Source organism: Triturus cristatus, chromosome 4_1 (genome assembly GCF_964204655.1).
Source record: "Triturus cristatus chromosome 4_1, aTriCri1.1, whole genome shotgun sequence".
NCBI classification, from domain to species: domain Eukaryota; kingdom Metazoa; phylum Chordata; class Amphibia; order Caudata; family Salamandridae; genus Triturus; species Triturus cristatus.
Genome location: NC_140585.1, coordinates 908,045,657 through 908,067,495, shown reverse-complemented (window position 1 = coordinate 908,067,495; position 21,839 = coordinate 908,045,657). Strand labels below are relative to the sequence as shown.

Genomic DNA, 21,839 nt, shown 5'->3' with positions numbered 1-21,839 from the left:
TATGTATAAGGGGGCCATGCTGGATCTTCATACCATGGAAAGTGAGAAACCCTCTCTCTGACCAGAGGCGTCCAAATTATGGGCGACTCCGAAGGCATACTGACTTTCAGTATTGTTTTTTTTTTTTTGTATTTATTTTTTGAATGAACAATCATGCTGGCGTACACAGCTGCTCGCCTACAACCCTGAGGCCGGCTGCTTTGTCTCTGATAATCACAACATAACACAGCTTATCCCACATCCCAGAGGCCGGGCATCACTGTCTTCTCATGCAGTAAGAGGACATCTCTATCAATGAGTGCAGCCCAGCTTGTCATTTCTTACAGTCTTTTCCCCATTAGGGAGCACAAAGTTTTCTTCGTGAAGCATCATCAAACTAAACATCAACACCCTCCCCCCCCCACCCACAACTGGCGACAAATCCTGTCAGCTGCTCCCAAGGTCTCCACCTCATACTCAATGCATGTCCATGGCATCTCCTCTCATAGGCCTGCCATACCTATCCGGTATGCACACAGTCGAACAGTACCAAATGACCATTTGTGTCCTCCCGTTCTCAATCTATACCCTGGAATGTATGTCCCCCTCTGTACAACAATGTTCGGAGCTCCACCAACTGTCGTATAACACCCTTCAGTTTGCACCAGCACCCGCCGCTTCCAGGGACAACGCGCCTTCCTCCCCAGCACTGGGCCTATCTCCCGCCTCACCGCTCTTGAGGTAGTCAGTATACAATCCCCAAAAGTTCTTTGGCCTGCTTCTCGGGGGTAGCAGTTCGCTAAACGTCTCTGACTGTGTACAGCAATAGAGCACGTCTCGCTTCCACTGCACCATTGTAGGCAAGGGGCCTCGCATCCAGCATAAAGCTACCCTGCGCTTGGCTATCAGCATGCCCATGTCCACTAGCCTACGCGCTGCCTTTGGAAGCCACCTCGAGTGTCCCAGCAGCGTCACTGCAGGATCCAGGGCTAACTCCAAGTCAGCTATCTCTCCGATCTGCTGAAATACAGCCTCCCAAAATATACCCACGCCAGGGCAGTACCACGCTAAATGAATGAAGTCTGCAGTGGGGTTCGCACACCTCTCACACACCGACCCCTCACGCAGGCCGTATCTGTGCAGCCTTTCCGGCGTGTAATATGCTCTGTTTATAAACTTGAAATGTATAAGTCTATGCCTGCCATGCAATGATATACGGCGTGTACCAGCACAGCAATATGACCACATGGCATCGTCTAGCACTGTGTCCAGGTCCCTTTGCCAGGCCAATCGAGCCTTAGTATATTTCTGGGATCTCTGTGACATAGCTATGCAATATAACTTGGACGTCATCCTACGAGGGCTATTGTGTTTAATAAGATACGATAATTCCGGAAACGTCAGGGGGTTCAACCATATCATCTCCTAGGTGTTGTCGCCATGCACCTCTGACCCTGTGAAATTGAAACCGCTGTAGCTGAGTATAGGTCTCCAATGTCGACGCCACTTCATCCCACGTTTTAGCGATACCATCCTTAAACAAGTCTCCCACCAAGTGTATACCTAATCCACATAGGGACTGTACCACCCCGCGTTCCCTGCAAGGGGACAACCAGACCGCCCAATCAAGGGGTATGGCCGGAGAGTATAACAGCGCCCCCGCAGTCTGCTGTAGTAACCAATTCCACGCATGCCGAGTGGTATTTAATGAATCTAAGAAACCCGTTCTGCGATTGGCAGGCTCAAACATGGCCGCAGGCAACGGGAGAGGCGCTGCAAACAATCTCTCAAGTTTTAGATATGGAATCGTATCATCACCGTGTACCCAATTGTGTGCCTGTGCTCCCTGTGCTATCCTGTAGTATAGTTCCATGTCAGGCGCCCCTAGGACCCCATATGGTAAGGCAGCGTCAAGACGCTCCAACACACACAAGCTTGCTTCCCTGCCCACGCCAGCCGCAGCAGAGACTTGGTCAGCCTAGCAAAAAAGGTACGTGGCAGTATCATTGGAATATTGGAGAACAAAAATAAAAATCGGGGTAGTACCACCATCTTTGCGATGGATATCCGACCCATAAGTGACAGGGGGAGTCCGATCCAAGTCCCCACGTCATCCTCCAGTTTATCAATGGCTCTCCCATAGTTCTCAGTGAAAACTACGTCAGAATCCCTATGCAGTTGTATCCCAAGGTATCTGACCGAGTCGTCCGACCACTGTAGCGGGTACTCCATTTTGAACGGGGTGGTGGACGACTGCAACGGAAATGCAATGGACTTGTTCCAGTTGACTTTTAGCCCAGACAGTGCCCCGAACTGCACGACCTCCCGCAGTACCGGCGCCAAGTTGATCTCCGGCTCCCTGACATATAGCAAAGTGTCGTCTGCATATGTGGAGACCACTATTCGATACGATGGAAAGCTTATGCCTCTCAGGCTGTGGTATTCACGTAGGGCACGCGTCAACGGTTCCGCCACAAGGCATATAGTATGGGGGACAAGGGGCAGCCCTGGCGCGTCCCCCTTGAAATTGGGATAGCGTCCGTGACCAGGTCACCCAGTCGGATCCTAGCAGTAGGTCCCTTATACAGCACCCCAATCATTTGCAAAAAGACCGGACCCAGTCCCATTTTGGTCAGGACCTGACGCATGTAGGGCCACTCCACCGAGTCAAAAGCTTTCTCCATATCTCCATATCTAGGAAAACTGCAAGTTCCCTCGAATCCTGTCGAACATGCTGCAATACACCGAACACCGTCCTAAGGTTATACGTGAGGTTCCTGCCCGGAAAAAACCCTGACTTTCAGTATTGTTATTGACAGCCAGTCCCTCACTCAACTCACAGGCTCGAAAAAGGGCAACAAGCTCTGCAGCTTGCGCTGACTGATAGGGAACTTGTGATGTCTCAATTACCGTGTGTAGTGTTATGATTGCGTATGCAGCTGTTATAGTGCCATCTGGTAGCTTAAAACAAGAGCTAATCGACATATAGTTCCCCTTGAGGGTCACAAGGGAATATCAGTCAGGTCTACCCGTCCTTTCACCTCTTCCTCTGTTCGGAAGATACAATCATGTATGTCAATTTCCTCACTTTCAGAAGGGAGGGGATGCAATGTAGCTGGGTTCAGAGTGGCACATCTTTTGATCGTGACATGTGGTGCAAAGAGAGTTAGCTCATAACCGGTCAGACATGCACTGGTGAGGTGATGCATCTTGGTCTTATTCAAAAGGGTATCCACAGCATGGGGCACCATGACTGTGAGGTCAGTATCAAGTACGAGCCCAGGCGATTGTCTTATTGAGATGGCCACTGCCGCAACTGCTCTTAGACAGCTCGGGAGGGCTCTTGCGACAGAGTCAAGAAGAGCAGAAAAATAAGCACACAGCCGTTGCTTACCTCCAAAGGCATATGTTAAAACAGAAAGCGCACAACCAGCCGTCTCGTGTACGTGCAGCACGAACGGCTTCACATAGTCAGGCGTACCAAGCACAGAGCAAACCACAACTTTTAATTGCTCAAAAGACTGCTGTCATACAAGCGTCCAAGGCAAGGGTTCATGCATATCTTTAGTGGTTAATGCTAGCAGGGGCTTTGTTAGTAACGAGTAGTTAGGGAGCCACTGGCAAGAATGGGAAGTAATGCCAATAAAAGCGTGCACCTCTCTCTGAGGTTTAGGGATAGACATTTTAACAATGGTACTGATGCACTCAGGAGTCAATCTCCTACCCTCCTTCGACAGTAGGTGACCTAAGTAGGTGACCTCCTGTCGACAATATTGAAATTTGGAAAGGGACGCTTTATGTCCGTGGTGCGCCAAATGCAGCAACAATTTAACAGTACTGTCTTTGCAACCCTTTTCAGTGTCAGAAGCGATGAAAAGGTCATCTACATATTGAAGCAATACGTTACCTGAGGGAAGTGTGAGGGAGTCCAAGTGAGCTTTTAAATCTTGACTATATATACTAGGGCTCTCCGTATAGCCCTGAGGAGCTCTACAGAATCTACAGCTTCTGCCAGCTAGTGTAAAATCGAACAAGTGCCTGCTGTCTGGATGGATTGGAATACTGAAGAAGGCATTTTTCAGATCAATGACAGAAAAGAATTTAGCAGCGGGAGGAATCATCGTGAGAAGAGCAGTAATGCCAGGGACCACTGGGAACCACTATTTTATTATCTTTGCGCAAGTCAATATAAAAACAATAAACGTCTGGATGATCATCAGAGGAACCCGAAGGTGCCCTCTTAAGAATGGGAAGAATAGGGCTATTACACACATTAGCAGTCATCTCTTCAACAATTCCGGATGTAATCAGGTCCTGTATAATCTGCAACAAGGCTCTCTCCCCTGCTTGCGGTATTTTGTACTGAGAAATACGGGGCAAAATGGCATTGTCTTAAATCTTAATGGAAACTGGAGGTATCTGCAATAGTCCTAGGTCCGTTTCATCTGTTGTCCACAACGTGGACGGCACGTCCCTAAATTCAACAGGGAGGGGCGCATTTTTGGACAGACACTGCTTAGTGCTGACCACATTTCAGACCCATTGACATGTAAACACCTACCGGGGAAGAATAAATGGTTGCATGCAACTTCTTTAATAAATCTCAGCCCATCAAATTTTTTCCGTAATTAGATGTCAACAAAAACGCGAATCCACAGTAAAATGACCTATAGTCAGTGTAAGAGATTTGGAAATGGGGCTCACAACCGGTACGCCAGAAAATCCTACTGAAACAATAATATGGCCAGACAGAGCTGTCAGTGATAGAGCAAGAGATAGAGCTATTCATTGCACGTGTATCCACCAAACATTCCTTAGCTGAGCTATGCAAATCTGCAGTAACATAAGGACCGCGCTGATCTACAGGTATCTGAACTGGTCCCTCACTCTGTCCTTGGCTGTCCTAACTGTGAAACAGTTCCGTCACCTCGGCCACATCATAGTCATCATGATAATACTGTGCTCCTCTATTGTCATCGAAGTAGTTACTGTCAGGACGATCCTTTATGGCTGCGCCATGCTGAGCTCAGTCCTGTCCACCAGCTCCATGACCCCGTCCACGAGAACCTCGTTCTCTAGAGGCCATGACTTTCTGCAACAGCACTGGACACTCGCTACACCAATGTCCCTTCTTTTTACAATATGCACACTGATTCGACCCTACAGGCATAGTATTCCTGTTTGTACGTGGAAGCTGTCGGTCTGAACCACCATGTCCTCTACCATTTCCCCTAGAAGCCTGCTGCAACAATACCTTTGTCTTCAATTTCCTATGCTTTTTCTCCACCTTCTCCTTCCTCTCAATTTTCCTGTGCTTGTAATACTGCGCCATACTCAATATTACAGAAGGGGAGGAGGTAGTACAAGTGCTCTCCGAGGCCTGTAACCTAGTCGCAATCTCAGGAAGCAGGTTCATAACAAATCTATTAACAAACAATCGGACACCTCACTAAACTGGCAAATCCTGTCCGCTAAACTCCAAAAACACCCCTTCAAACCGAATGAAAAAATCAGATATGCTCTCATCTTCCTTCTGACGACATGCTGCTAACTTGTCACAATCTACCCTTCTTGGTAGATAAGAGTGTGCATATACGTAATAATTCGACCAGGCAAAACTAGTATCTCAGCCTTAGGCTTCTCTCCAGGCTTCCTCACCTGGTCCCATGCTTTAATCTGATCCCAGGTACCACCCAATTCAACAACGTGGTCCTGTGTGTGCACTTGTCTCCAAATATCAACGGGCACCAGTAAACCAAAGAACATTTCGATATCCGCAAGCGTCATCATTGTCAATGAAGCGGCTTCAGTCAATTCCTTATAATATGCAGTAGGATTTTTCCTAGGGTCAGGTAGCTGAGTCTTAAGGGACAAAACCTCACTCCTTTTCCACGGAGTGTAAACCCATTGTTCTTGGAAACGGGCCTCTACCCTCGGTCTAAAACCAGTATTCTGCTGATCCCATATCTCCGGTAGTTCAGGGTGGTATATGGGATAAACTTCCCTCATCGGAAACTAGGATACTGTCTTCAGACCCTTTTCAAGCAGCCTACTTTGATAAGCGACCAGCGTCGCAACATTGCCAAAAACCTCACTGGGTGCCATATCAGCAGCATATACATGGTCCCCAATATCATAAATAATCTGGGGTCCTACATCATTGAAACACTGTTCCCGCAGCCCAATCAAAGTAGCCGACATATGCTTAAGGGCATGCTGCTGCACAAATGGCTTATAATCTTTCATCACACTCCACACATCCTCCACACTGTAAATGGGGTTACAAGCCCACTGAGCAGCCTGATTGGCTACCACCTTTTCTCTTCATCTCCCACATCAGATTGTATCCATATCCGCCGCAGTCGCTTCCTAGCAGTTGCCCAGTCTCTGTCCCCTAGTCCACGTATAGGCGTTCTGCTGCTCAGTAATGTTGGGGAATGGAGGAACAGGGAAGGAGTAGCAATAGAAGTAACAGGCACCAACGTCCCTGGTGACTGTGTTGTAGGTGTAAGGGTTGGCGAGAGAGATGCCGAAACAATAGGCGTAGCAGGGAGACTGGTAGTCATCATAGCCGCAGAAGGCGAAGTCAAAGAAAGGGCAGGAGGTGCTGTGGCCGAGACAGCTTGATCAATAGCAGAAGAAACAGAAGCAGTAGAGACAGAAGGAACGGCGGACTCAGACTGTGGCATGGCAGGGTATATTTTCTGCGAGACATATGAAGGTGGAGGTCGAGATTCTAACAATGCCTCCACAAATGTGTCATTTTCTTCTCGGGCAACGTAAGACTTTTCACATTATAATCGAAATCTCATGTCAGCACATTCTATTCCTCTTTCTATTTTCTCTCTATCATGCGCTACAGCTTTCTGAGTCACTGTCTGCATTCTTCCCTTCCAGGCCTCATTCTCTGCTTTCATGCGCATCTGTATAGCCTCCTTTTGCCACGTTGTGTGGGAATCAAACATCGACTGCCCACTACTTTTCGCAAACAATTTTTCCTGTGGAAAATTAATTTTCTGTTCATAAAAAGTTCAAAAGTGCCCGTCAACGGCCACCTCAACTCGGCATTGTCCCTCGTATATTTGTGCCATAACGCACTAAACATAATAGGGCCTGCTCGCCAAGCATCAACTGGCGATACACTGTAAGAGGAAGGCCCCGCCGACTGTTGCAGGATGGGTGAGGTCCGCGATATACTGCAAGGAACAACTCACTGCCTATTGGGACCAGTTGCCGCAGCGCTCACGACCTGTAGACATATGGCAGCCGTTGGTGGACTGGCTGGCGGGGGCGGGTGCGACTGGCGTAGACTGAGATCGTGTGCGATTGGACTGGTGGTTTGGCATGGTTGCGTTTGGGGTCTGCATGGGGAGGCAACCGACAATGGGAAGCGTTGCATTGATCATGGTTGCTCTGGCGGCTGGACTGCGCTGTGCATGACTGGGTTGTCTGGTGTTTCCACGGATACGGCACCGCGTGGGTAACGTGACGGTAACGACAGGGGTATTGGTCTTTAACGTATGCTGCTCTTCCTCGACTGTCGCTTTCAGTTGTTATTGTTGTGAATTGCGAACCTTCTTACTTTGGATATTCTGCTTTGATGTACGATGTGGATGGGCTTCGGCGGCGTGCCGCCACGTAACCACGCTGCCTGCCTCCGGGTTGTTGGCTGAATAGCAGTGTACACTTTGAAGTAGCAATAAAGGTTTTGGGAAAAAAAAACAAAAAAAAAAAAAAACATAATAGGACCAAGGCCATGTTTTACGTACATGCCAAAATTTGGAGTGCCTTCTGGAGGCGCTGGCTGACTTTTTTCCAATCGAGCATCAGCAGAACAACAACAGCCCAAAAAAATGCCTTAATAAGGCACTGCATTTAAAAAAAAAAACACTATTTATTCCGAGCAGATATTGGCAAATATCTTTACCAAAGTCGGTCCTCAGACCTCATCAAATACAAATCAAAATGGCACCATGTTCATAAAGAACTCAAACAAATTCAAGCGCTTGTCCAAAGACTGTCCTCAGACTCTGTCAAATACAAATCAAAATGGCACCATATCCACAAAGGACCAAAGCAAACTCACCTGGTGCAGACAGGTCAAACGAGTTTATTCTCCACTGCCGACTCTCCGGACCAAAAGGTCAGATCCAAGGGTTGCCATTCAGGACCCCAGTCGGGATGATTACTAGACAAGGCACTGCCCAGTCAGACAGATGTGCCAGCTGCGAGTACAAGACTCTCTCCAACCTGACGTGGCCCGACCTCCTCACCAGTCTGGGGGCAAGGATGGGTCACCCGATGGAGTCCCTGTTTGGGCGCCAACTGAAGGAAGTGACCCGATTATGGCCACCCGGGTCACTCGCGACCACCTCTTGGCCTTCCTCACAAATGAAGAGTCGGTCAGACAGTAGAGAATACAAACCAAAGATATTTATTAGAAGTACACTTGAGTGGATTCCGGTCTGACCAGCCCCCTTAGGTTGCTGCAGAGGGACTGACCTCAGCCAACATGATAGCACACAATGTCTATCTTCAGAATCACTAAAGACATGCCCAGACTGTAAATGTTCAGTTGGTAGCTGGTGAATAAAGGAGATACACAAATATGAGTTGCAATCCCAGTACCGGGTACATGCTATCTCAGCGTCGAGGTTACTCTGCCTGTGCCCACTGCTCCAAGGGTGGCAGCAGACCTATCTTGGGAAAGGTATGTGATGACAAAACAGTCTATTAATTAGCACAGCGAAGCTTAACCTTGGAGAAATACAAGAGAAAATATTGCCGCTGCCTTCTGCTGAGGCAGACAGAGTGAGACTGAAGTTGGTTTCGATCATGGCTCAAAATGGAGGCTGAATATAAAATGGAGCCGCGAAGGCTAACTTAAGACATGCAATGCATAAAGAATTTGGCTAAAACATTTCTATGGCCGGAGCGGGGCTTGACTCTGCCCCGATGGGGGCTGCTTCACCATTACCCTCACCGAAATCAAATGGTAGCTTGTCCAACACTCCTGCGATCTTCCAGCCCACAGACACTGGCTTGGGCATCCCCTCCCAGCGTGTCATACTGCCTTGACTGATTGATGTTGCCTTTCCCGGCATTACTAATTTATTTGATTTTGGGAGGTGTCTGAGGGTAATTGAGTGTGGTTGTATATTGTCTTATTTCTCCCTGGTGGGATTCAGGGTGGATGGACCTCTATGATGGGCCCTGCCAGTGTCTCTCCGGGTGCTCCTTGTGACCAGTTTTTAGTCTACACTTACATTGCTCCACGTTGTCAGGCTTCACATCCTTCTGCACGGGCCCATCTTGGCTACAGACGCTCACTTTGAGTTAACTTCTGGGTAGTTCTTCAGGGCGACAGATGCTTCCTGGGGTGAAGTGTGGAGTGTTCAGGGGTGGGTGATTCAAAATGTTTCTACTGTGTTGTATTTTCCTTGCAGGTTGTCAATGGCAGACACGATCACTATTACTTCCGAACTTGTATAGCTTCACGTTGCAGGCCCCTAGGTTACCAAATTATACCCTGCACTCCGGCAGGAATCAATTACTGCTCCCCATGAAGGTCATGGCCCCCCCACAGTAACGTTTCTCTCATGGAATCTTAACGGTATGCTGGACCGGATCAAGCGCTCTGCGGTATATTAGGCAGCACTGGCCAGCGGTCGTTCTCCTAAAGGAGACTCAATTATTGGGTCTACGCTGCGTTTTCTTAGGTCACTTTGGTTACGACAGAGTCTACCATTCTGGCTTTGCCCGCTGCTCAAGAAGGGTCACCATTCTGACACATAAGTACCTCCCCCTGGCAGTCACTGGGCAACACATGTACTCTTAGGGTTGTTACATAGGTGTTGAAGAGCATATGGATGCTAGGCATTACAATTTGATATCATGCTATGTCCCCCCTGCCTCCGTTACAACACTCTCTCCGAGCTCTGCGGATCCTTTCTGTAGGCACTTCCTCAGGGGGTGACGGTGGTTGGAGGCAACTTTAATCGGTACCTGATCCAGACCTTGATGCCTCCACTGCCTCATATTCCGGCAGGCGCACCCGATGAGCTGGTTTCTCTTCTTAGGCTGACTCTGTTGGCCCTTGCGATGCATGGCGCTCCTGGCACCCGACCCTGCATACCTACACTCACTACTCGGGGTACATGGCGCGGACTCCCACATAGATCTGTTGTGGCTTCCAGCATCAGACCTCCTTTTGGTCCAGTCTGTACATATTCTCCCATGCGGTATTTCTGAACACGCTCCACTTCTGCTGTCTTGAGGACTCCAAATGGCTGCTTTACGCCCAGCTTGGAGATTTAGTGTTTAGTACTTACAAAAGCGCAGAGTGCACGGCATTAGTGGAAAAAGAATTAGGGGTATTTTTTAAGCTTAATGTGAGATCGGTTTCTTCAGCCACAATGTTGTGGGCAGCCCTCGTTGCATGGCCAGCTCAAGGGCTACGATTGCTGAACTGAGTCTCAGTGCCTCCTGCGGGGGACCGAACAAGAGGACCACATACGATGCCTGGAGACTGCTCTGCGCCGCTGCAAAACTGAGGAAATCCACCACTCCCTGGCCATAGCTCACACAGAACTGTGACAGGTCTCTCTTGAGGAGGCCAGGCAGTGCTGGCTGGTCTCAACAGAGAATGTGTACGCGTCCGGTGACAAATCGTGCAAATTGCTGTATTGGCTGCTGACCCGTGGCATTTCTGAAAGTGTGGTATCGGTGATTCGGGATTCATCGGGCACCTCCAAGAGGAATCATCTTTCATAGCCCAGGCCATCGCTGATTTCTACCTGGGGCTGTATTCTCGACACATGCCACCACCCACTGAAGTAGCGAGCTTGCTCCTGAGGGACGTACCACTGCCATCCATACTGGATGCCTTGGCTTGGGAGCTGGATCAGGACCTGCAACTTGAGGAGGTGCCAGTGGCGGTGACGATGCTACAATCCAGAAAGACAGCTGGCCCTGACGCATACTCCGTTGAATACTATAAGCGATTCAGGGACATTCTATGTCACTATCATTTGAACCTTTACACAGCTGTGGTGCCGTGTGGGTCCTTTTCACCTGATTTGGACTGCACCACAATTGTAGTGCCTCCCAAAGAGGGCCTCCCTCACGATCAGTGTTCGAGCTACCGCCCGATCTCCTTCATTAATACTGATATTAATATCCATGTGAAAGTCCTAGTGACACGGCTGGCCCGTGCCATGCCACATCTAATCCACCCAAAGCAATGTGGGTTCATACCGAACTGCAGCACACGCCACTGTATCAGGAGGTACATGCCACGCTCTCTCAGTCGCAAGACGCCGAGGGTTCCCTTGCTCTCCTGTTAGTTGACTTTACCAAGGCTTCTGGCAGAGTATCCTGGGATTTTCTGGACGGGGTCCTCCAGCAGGCTGGACTGGGGGATGTGTTCCACCGCATTGTGCGTATTCTATACAGTGCCCCAACTGTTCGAGCCTGGGTGAATGGGGTCCTCTCTTCCCTATTCTCCATTGAACGCGGCACACACCAGGATTGTCTGCTTTCTCCACTGCTATTTGCTCTGGCGATAGAACCCCTGTCATGGCTCATCTGTTGCAATGCGCAGATCTGAGGCTGCCAGTGGGGGGGGGGGGGGGGGGGGGGAGTGGATTTGAGGACCGTATCTCGTTATACGCGGATGACATTCTCTTATTCTTGCTAAATCTGCAGCACTCTGGGCCCCGCTGCCTGACCCTCCTTTGGTTATATGGTGAGGCGTCTGGCCTCCAGCTCAAGGAGGTCAAGTCTTGCATGGTGGAGGTGAGGGAAGATGCTCAAGAGCGGGTTTGGTGCCCCAAATTCCCTATCCGACGCAATTTCTTTAAATATTTAGGTATTGACATGCCCCCCTTCCCAGACCTGTTCTATGACTTAAGGTCTCAGTACTCCCTTTCCAACATTCATTTTTCTCACTATCTGCAACTACGCCACGCTTTGCAGGCCCACGACCTTCCAGCCGTGCCACTCCTTGAATACAGCCCGCTAGTGGCAAAGATTTTCCTTGGGCATCTGGGTAAAGGAGCTATCTCAAGGATCTATCGGTCGCTGGTCATCCATGCCCCAAATGTCCTTAAATGTGCCAGGCATCGATGGGAGGCGTGGGTTAGGGACATGGAAGAAGACAAATGGAGGGAGGCTTGCATGGCACCCCGGGAGTTGGTGATTTCTGTGCAATTGTGAATGGTTCAATTCAACTATCTGTACACCACATATTTTACCCTCCAAAGCTTGCAGCACATCTCCCCCGATGCCCCGGCCGCATGCACAAGGCGTGCACGCCCCAGCAGTTGACTTTCTCCATATGGATTGGTGTTGCCCAGCGCTGAGGCCCTACTGGGAGGGAGTGGGATGGGAGCTTTCTTATGTCCTGGGTTGCTCAGTGTAACTCACCCCTCGCAATGTACTGTTTGAACTGGTGGAGGACTTTGGGGGCCACAGGTGGAGCAGGCCTTTCTGGGAGTGATGTACCTGGTCACTAAGAGGGACATAGCCCTCTCACGGAGGCAGCGAATTCCACCGACTATCAGGTGCTGGCAGAAAGGGGTGGAATGGTGTGCGCAGAAGGAAAATATGTTTTTTGTGGCTCATGGCTGTCCTCAGCAGCACGGCCGAATATGGGGAACATGGTGTAATTATTATGGTCTATCATTGTAACTCTGTGCAGTTTGATTAGATTGATGTCAGTTCCTGCAATTTCACTGCCTGTATGTGAATTCTGTTTTTGGAAGCTATGTGTCTTGCCATCAAAATTTCAATAAAATTAAAAATTGAAATCCTCTGAGGAGAACAACTTATTGTGTGGAGCTGCAGATTGTTCAAGAGTAGAATGATGTCACTCACAGAAAGACAGTGGGCAAAGAGGGCCATACTGTATGTTATGGTGAGTGGAAGCAAAATGTGAATAACATTACAGCAGCTCAATGGGTGAAAAGGGAAGACTGAAAGCCCCTGCAGTTAAATATGTATAACACTTAAAAACAAACATAGTCTTCACTAACACCAGACCTAAAAATAAAAATATTGTGTTTTACAACGCATACTTTCAGCATTTTTGGATATTACACATAAGAATGATGGTTTTTGTATAGCGCTTTGCACTGACAGCAGCTCCTCCACCCTGATAGACAACCTCGCCAACCTCAGACTGGAACAGCTCGTCACGACGCCGACCCACATCGCCGGACACACGCTCCACGCCATCTTCTCCTCTAGCCCCCATGTCTCCTTCAGCCAAGTCTCCGAACCCAACTGGACCGACCCCCACTGCATTCACTTCACCTTTTGGAAACCCGCCACACATCACCGCACCCTACAGATCCCCCGTCGCTGCTGGGGCAAAATCACCGAAGTACAACTACAGGCAAACCTCGTACTCAACCCACCGACCAACCCCGACGATGGTGCACGCACCCTCAGACGATGGATGGACGACTGCGCCAACACCTTAGCCCCGCTGAAAAAACAAACCCTCAAAGACACCAGCAAGAGAGCCAACTGGTTCACCCCGGAACTACTAGCGTCAAAGCGCACCTGCTGGAAGTTGTAGAACATATGGCATAGCAAGAAGTCACCGGGCAGCCGCGCAGCCCACAAAGACGCCATCCGCAACCACCACCACATCATCAGGACCGCCAAGAGGACCTCCTTCAAAGACCGCCTCGACAACAACACACACAACAGCAAGGAGCTCTTCAACGTCGTGAAGGAACTCTCCTACCCCAGCTCCAACACCAACGACATTCCGCCGTCGCAAGCCCTGTGCGACTCCCTCGCCACCTTCTTCAAGGAGGCAAGATCGCCAACATCCACGATAGCTTCAACCCCCGGATGACCCCAACGAGCCCCAACACGCCAGAACCACCACCACCCACCGACCACGACCCCCTGACAACCTGGGCCAACGTGAGCACCGAAGACACAATCCAGACCATTAGTACAATCCACTCCGGCTTGCCTTCTGACCCTTTTCCACACCACATCTTCAACAAAGCCGGCAGCTCCATCGCACCTCACCTGCGCAACATCATCAACCTCTCCTTCGAAACCGCGACCTTCCCTGAAAGCTGGAAACACGCCAAGATCAACGCCCTACTGAAGAAACCCAAGGCGGACCCGAGCTAACTGAAAAACTTCTGGCCCATCTCCCTGCTTCCGTTCCCAGCTAAGGTCATTGAGAAGATAGTCAACATCCAGCTCACCCGCTACCTGGAAGACAACAGCATCCTGGACCCCTCCCAGTCAGGATTCCACAGCAACCACAGAACCGAGACCGCCCTCATCGCCGCCACAGATGACATCAGGATCCTACTGGACAACGGCGAGACAGCAGCCCTCATCCTTCTGGACCTCTCCGCCGCCTTCGACACCCTCTGTCACCGCACACTACGCACACGACTCCATGATGCAGGGATCCGGGACAAGGCCCTGGACTGGACCTCCTCCTGCAGACCTCAGAGAGTCCGCCTCCCCCGTTCCGATCTGAAGCCTCTGAGATCATCTGCGGCGTCCCGCAGGGATCCTCCCTCAGCCCAATGCTGTTCAACGTCTACATGGCGCCTCTCGCATGCATCGGCCGACACCACGACCTCAACATAATCTCATATGCCGACGACATGCAACTGGTCCTCTCCCTCACCAAGGACCCCCTCACCGCCAAATCCAACCTCCACCAGGGGATGAAGGCCATCGCCGACTGGATGGAGGATAGCCGCCTTAAGCTGAACACAGACAAGACGGAGATCCTCATCCTCGGGCCCAACCCCTCAGCATGGGACAACTCCTGGTGGCCCGCGTCTTTGGGGACGCCCCCCGCACCCACCAACCAGCACGAAACCTGGGAGTCATCCTCGACTCGAAACTCACCATGACCAAACAAGTCAACGCTGTCTTCTCCACCTGCTTCAACACCCTCCGTATGCTGCACAAAATCTACAGATGGATCCCGACAGACACAAGAAAAACAGTCACCCAGGCCCTAGTCAGCAGCAGACTCGACTACGGAAACGCCCTCTACACCGGAGCCCCGACCAAGCTTATCAACAGACTGCAAAGAATCCAGAATGCCTCCGCACGCCTGATCCTCGACATCCCGCGCCGCGACCACATCACCCCCCACCTGAGGAACCTGCACTGGCTCCCTGTCGACAAAAGAATCTCCTTCCAGCTCCTGATCCACTCACACAAGGCACTCCACAAGACCGGCCCAGCTTATCTCAACAGTCGCCTCTCCTTCTACGTGCCCAACAGGAAACTCCGCTCCGCAGACCTCTCCCTGGCTACCGTCCCACGCATCCGGAGAACCACAGCCAGAGGCAAATCCTTCTCTGACTGCGCCGCCAAGACCTGGAACACCCTCCCCCTCATCCTACGACAAACCGAAGACCTTCTAGCCTTCAGGAGACAACTCAAGACCTGGCTGTTCGACCAGTAGCTTCAGCACCCCCCCTCTACCCTCCCTCAGTGCCTTGAGTTGAAACCCTTGCGGGTATGAAGTGCGCTTTACAATTTTTTTGATTGATTGATTGAACTGCTGCCATTTCTAAGCAATGTTAACAGGCGTTACAATTCACCAAACCAACTGCACTCTAGCTATGAACCACAGAAGGAGAAGTTCTTACCAAGATTCAACTTTGTGAAATGTAGATCACATCAAATGTCAACACCGAGCAATACCTTTATTAGTTGTCTTGTCAGCTAGAAGGAGATTAGTTCAGTAAGAGGTTTTGACTACATTTTTTTCACTATTACTAATGAGTTTTATGATTATTTTTCTAGATGTTCACATGTAGATTTGTATTGCATGAAAGAATAAAAACAGAACAGTGAAAAAATGCAGCATTGTAATTCAAAAAGGGGTATCTCAGAAGGCCAAGTACAAATATTCTGTACTAGAGAAGAGTGCTAAGGAGAGACTCAGAGAAGGGTAAAGAGAAATAGTGACAGAAAAAGTGCAGATTGTGACTGAATGAGAAGTGACAGCCAGAGAGTAACAGTGTGAAGTAGAGTAAAAGGAGATAGTGAAATTAAGTAAATTAGCTAACTGTGGGAAAGCAAGGACTTTCAAGACTGCACAGTCCACTTTCCTTCCAAGAAGAAGGACTCTGTATCAAAGCATTTAGGTTTGATTAGGGCACATGTGTTGGCAGCATTTGATCCCGGGTGTAGTGACCCCTAAACATCAATTTGATATTGGCCCCTTCTCTTCCACAGTCAGCCGTATCTAGGGTTGGTCCCTTTCCTTGCCTCCATGTCTACTTCTTTTGCATTCGTGTATGCCCACTTTTGCTCGTGTGCACACCCGCTTTCTTTTCTGTTTGCTTACTTCGCCTGCCTCGTTCCTCTCCGTTCCTCTATGCCAGTGCATCTTGCCTGCATATATGCCTGCTTTCCTTACATATGCCCCTCTGTAACGCAGCTGGTGCTCACGTAAAGCCCTCTGATGCCTTCGGTTCGAGTTCACGCCATTTAAAACTCCCCCCAAAAATAAAATAATAAATAATGTCTCTGTTACTCCTGTGTGTGCTCCGTCTTTTGTGTCCCTGCCTTTATTGTACTCATAAAAATGCATCCGCTGCCCACGTTTGCGTTGTCGGCATACACCGTGTCAGCAACCTCTGCTTCTGCCAGTATTTTACAGACACGAGTTATGCCTAAGCATAGAGATTTTGTCCACAATAAGTCTCTGGAATGCCTAGAAGCAATGATTTCCTGCAAATCAAGAAGGCAGGGGGCGCTAGAGACCTTCTGTTATTCACATCCTATCATCAGGCGGAAGTCGTCTGCCTTAAGCGGTACATTAAGAGTGACTGTGGGCGGAAAAGAGAGGGGGCGGGGATGTGAGCTGGAGGTGAATGGACCGTACATATTTCTGTAACCTTCCGCATCACTTTGTTGAGCCATCAAAAATGCATGGTGGTTAACGGGGAAAGAGAATCATCAAAGGGTCAGGGTTACGTACACTCTCCCAGTAAACAAGCACGAGAAATCCCCAGCGGTCCTTCCTTACCTGCTCCGTCAGCGAGCGCTGCCACGTACGAAGGTTGGGCTCTGCCCTGCCTTAATTAACGGTAAAAGTGATAACTGGAGCAGCTGAAGTCCATCCCCGATTCCATGTAACGTCAATAATGAATTCTGGGAACTGTAGTTGATGCGTACATTGCACCAATCGAAACAGCCTCCATGCCAGATTACAATGATTGGATGTTGATGATATGCACAGGTTAGAATGCGCTGCATTAAGCCGGTCAGCAGTAATGCCGCGTTAAAGCACACGCTTTGGACAATAAAATCACGGGTCGTATTTCACAATAATATTACCCACATAGTGCATAGGAATTTTCAAACTTAAAATGAATAACGACAAGTTGTCTTTGAATTATGTCCCAAATATCAGGTTTAACACGCGGTAGCGCATTCAATGACTTTGTTTTATGCTCTCAGTTTAACATTGGTTGGCAAGATATATTAAATAAATTGGTTTGCAACCCTAAACGCAGTGTGTCCGGTGCCGGATTTACGCACTGTACGTACCTTCGGCCACTACACCCCCCCCCCCCCTCAGGGTAGTGGCTGACGGCGAATTAGCAATAAACAGGCTGTTACATTTTGTTTTTAGCTTGCCGTCTACTTTGAACTAACCGCATATGCACAAGTGTCAGGCAACGCCTTCTAAGAAACTGCTGCTTATTTAACAAGATGATTTCTGTTTACCTTGGTTTATCTTGACTTTGTGTTTACAATTTTGCAATGGGAGCCAAGTGTCAATCTAGCCAAGGCACAGGAAGTGTTAAAGGAAAGGTTACAGGATGTCAAATGTTTTCTAACATAACAACAAAATGTGACTACTCGTAAATGAATTAAAATGTTTCAAAATATATTGGCAGCAACAAAAGTACAAATGAGGTACATTGTTTCTGTGGTGTGATGGAAACAAAGTTTTAAATAGGGGCCAACCAAACCAAGACATTTGGCTTGTGTGATGCATAAATGGTAGATGCCCAGAAATGTGATGTTCACACGGCCGTGGGGGTGTCATTTTAGCACTGGAGCTGCATATCTGATGCTAATTTAGTGGACATTTAAAGGGGCCCTTTCAATGGAAAATGTGCCCTCTATAAAGGGCAGTTCTTTAGGACACCACACTTTAGTCATATATTTGGGACTATGTGCCCCAAAATATACCACTGGACACTCACGACTACTGATGATTATTTGCTGCACTTGTTCTTTGTGTAATGTTTCGATTCTCCATCATTCCTATGACTTCACTTGCATAACATTAATGGCAGCAGTCCCACTCTTAAAATTGGTCCAGCACTTCTGGCTTTTGATTACTTCCTCGCCAGACCTCCCTGTTAGAGTCCTTACACACATGAGCGATAGCTCCTCCCTGCAGACATCCCAGGCTGAAACTCCCCTGCACCCAGCCCAACCCTCCAGGCCACGCCCACATCCTGTGGCACATAATCCCCGACCTTACCTTCCAACATCCTGTACCACAAAGCACAAGAAGCCGAAACGTATGGGTGGGCAAACTTGCAGGACTTTGCTTCCAGATGCTTCACAAAGTTAAGTGAACAAATGGGAAACCACAGATGCAAACAGTGGCAACTCATTTCAAGTTGGTCTTGATATTTGTGTGTGCAATTCAGAGGACCAGCCAGATCAGCTGAGGTGATGTTGTCACTGCCCCATTGAGTTTGTATCTGTTATTCTATTCTTGGTGTCGGACTTCCTCTTTGTGTGTCTTTGAAATCTCCCCCACCCCCCTACCTGTCTCTCCCAGTGTTAATGGTTCTTCGTCTATTGGCCCTTATAATAATTTACAAGAGTGTAAGAGGTAGTGAAATTAATTTGTAAACAAGTTATTTTTTAGTTTACTTTTAATTACTTTCATTGTTAATGTTAAATATTTGGAACACAGTGTGATGGCATGACCGTGCTTCAAATGTGGGGTAGAACATTTGTTTTTTCGGTTTTTGCAACATTGATTTATTCATGAAATTGCATCCACGATGGACCAACGACTTATAGAATAAAGTTGTGCTATATACAATTAAAACAGAAGAAGCGGGATAGAATGTGTCACTGCATATTAGGCAGACGATAAAAGCATATGAGATCCCATCATCGCAATACAACTCCAGAGAAATAGAGGTGATGCTGAAGGGTGAATGAGTAAGTGAGGGAGTGAGGAAGTATGCGGCAGTGGTGGCAAGAGTGAGTGACAATCAGGACAAAGCAAGCCACGGATCTGTACGCAGCAAGGCACGTGGATGCCACATCATAATAACCACATCAGAATAATGGGAAATGGCAATTACAAGTCGTCGGAACCACACGTTCCATTACCACGCTTGGCTTTACCACACCTGCGTTTGCCACGCATATGCCTTTGTTTGCCACACATATGCGTGGTAAAGGCAGTCAGCGCTCTAAATTCAGAGCTTCTTGGAAGGGAGATTGTGTGTGAAGGGACAGGAAGGATCAGGGCACACCTTGGTAAGTAGGGCTGGGCCCAGGTTTTAGGGCTCGGGGTGGGGGGATTTGGGTAGTTTTTAGGGCTTAGGGCTTGTTTTAGGGCTCAGGACTGGTGGGGAGGGGAAGTTTCTAGGGCTGGGACCGGTTTTAGGGCTCAGGGCAGGGGGCTGGGGTCTTGGTACTTTTTAGGGCTGGTGGCCAGGTTTTAGGACTCAGATTGGGTAGTTTTTAGGGCCAGGGCTGGGTGGTGTGTAGGGCTGGCACAGCACTAATAGAACCAGAAGCCTCAGAGTGCAAAATGAAAACGAGGCTCTTGTGAAACTATTGTGGAAAGGTGGAGAACACATGACTCACTTTTTGTAAGCAAGTAGACTTTCTTGAACTTATTTAATCAGAGAGAGCCTATATCTCACCGCTTTGCCGCCATTCATCCACTTTGTTTTAAAATGGATGCATCAGACCACCTTCCTAATTCTAAATATTAACTGGGTCATGTATATAGCAGGCCTGAGCTGGATCGACTCTGGGCACTTAATAGTTGGAAGTAGGGCCTGAACAACGTGCAAGGTGAGTTTTGAAGTTTTTCTTGAAGGTGAGGTCCGGGTTCAGTGCGACGCTCCATGGAGTTGGTCCCTAGACTAAGAAGTGTCTGCTTCCTTCTAGGCTGCACTTGTGTTTTGCAGCAGGTTCCATAACATGAACGCTAGCACTGTTTTCTCTTGCTTATTTATGATGGTCTCTTCCCATGGAAGAGGAGTGAGGCAGAAAGTCTAGAACATGACTGAGCGGGTGAAGGTAGATTCCCACAGCTTCCTTCCCTCTACTGTTTTTATGTGACAGTTTTTTTTCGTAAAGCACAGCGCACACAGCCGGAGAAGTCACCTACCTTTGAAATGGAGCTCACCTCTAGAAAGGATCCAAAGTGTAACAAGTATGTACAGTAAAGGTGCATATGGACCCGTGGCCCCAAAAGGAAGCTAGCTGGGATAAACCTTTCAGCTTGATTGAACGCCACCACGTTATCAATTGCATTTGTGGGGCGGCTTTCACATGTGCAGTTGCACACACTGTGAGGTTTAGTCGGTTTTATCATTGCTGCAGCAGGGGCAGTGCACCAGGGCTCAGAGGCCTGAAGGGGCCCACTTAACCCTGATTCTTGCTGAATTGCATTGTTCAAACAGCAGCCAGGGGGCCCATTTCCGCCGTGGACTATGGCCCAGGACACACTGGCTAAGCTACTGAGTTTTATGTTGCCAATGACAGCCAGCCAATGGGCACACCTTAATCCAACCACATTCCATAACTAATAAACCTTCTTTATACTACCTTCTCACCTATATCCAGTGACCGCACATCTTGCCCCTCCCTTTTCAAATAACCCCCTGACCCACTGGTCCACCCTGCCCACTAATTCTTACAATCCACTCATCTGCTCCCACATTCCAGAACTCCTCCGCTAATATACCCAGGCCATTATGCAACCCCTCCTTGTCTTTCATTTCAACCTCTCTCTACCCAAGAACACACCTGGCCACTGGCATAGAATGCAGTATTTCTTTCACAGATTATTTATTTCTTCTGCTTCCTATACAAGTTCTTTCCAAGTTGTCATAGGTTGTCTTCCAGAACCGCAATGCCACTACACATGCCTACCACAAAATCCGACCCAAGCCAGAATGCCATAAACTCAGTAAAAGACATAGTAATTTAAAATGCCAATAGCTCAAACTCTAGCAAATGCGCTCTGTGATGGTCATGGTCGAAAATCAGATAAACCCAGTCAACAAGGGTGGATTCTTTCCCAAGACAGCTTGTCAGTGTAGTCTAGTGGCAGTGAGTGAAGGGCCTTTGTGGAAGGATTTGGACAGGACCCCATAAAATCCCGAGACCACCCCTCTGAAGCTATTTCAAAGCCTCAATTGTTGTTGGATAGGGGGCGTCAGTACTCAGTAGTACTACCGGCTCATTACCCAAAACATCCCTAAGGCAGTGAGTCAGCTGTCAATACCTCTAGTGATCAGTGGCAGGCAGGCCAAACTCCTTATAAAGCATGTGGTAGGATTTGAGGAGACCATCCTGGTATAGCTGATCAGTACATCATATCGCTCTGTAATGCCAGTATGCCCAGTAAAAGAGTTTGTGATTATACACCTGCTTCTGAAATTGTACATGTCATACAGCAAGTTAGAGAATTTTAGGTAAGATACAGAGTAATCTCGTAGTCCACTGTTGGAATAATGAATACATTAAGGATGAGATTATCAGTATAGTTCTACTTTCTCCATTCTTGACAGAAAACAGCAATAAAAAGACTCATGACATAGGGGACAACTTGAAATTAATTG

The 21,839-nt window shown here is 48.5% G+C and overlaps 1 long non-coding RNA gene across 1 annotated transcript in view; it reads right to left on the bottom strand.

Moving 5' to 3' along the window:
• Positions 1 to 17,067, bottom strand: part of LOC146855766 (uncharacterized) — a 53,185-nt gene extending 36,118 nt beyond the window's left edge. The window contains exon 1 of the long non-coding RNA XR_014980873.1: positions 17,021 to 17,067. This is a non-coding gene — a long non-coding RNA (uncharacterized LOC146855766). The remainder of the gene's footprint in view (positions 1 to 17,020) is intronic.
• Positions 17,068 to 21,839: the final 4,772 nt, after the last annotated feature.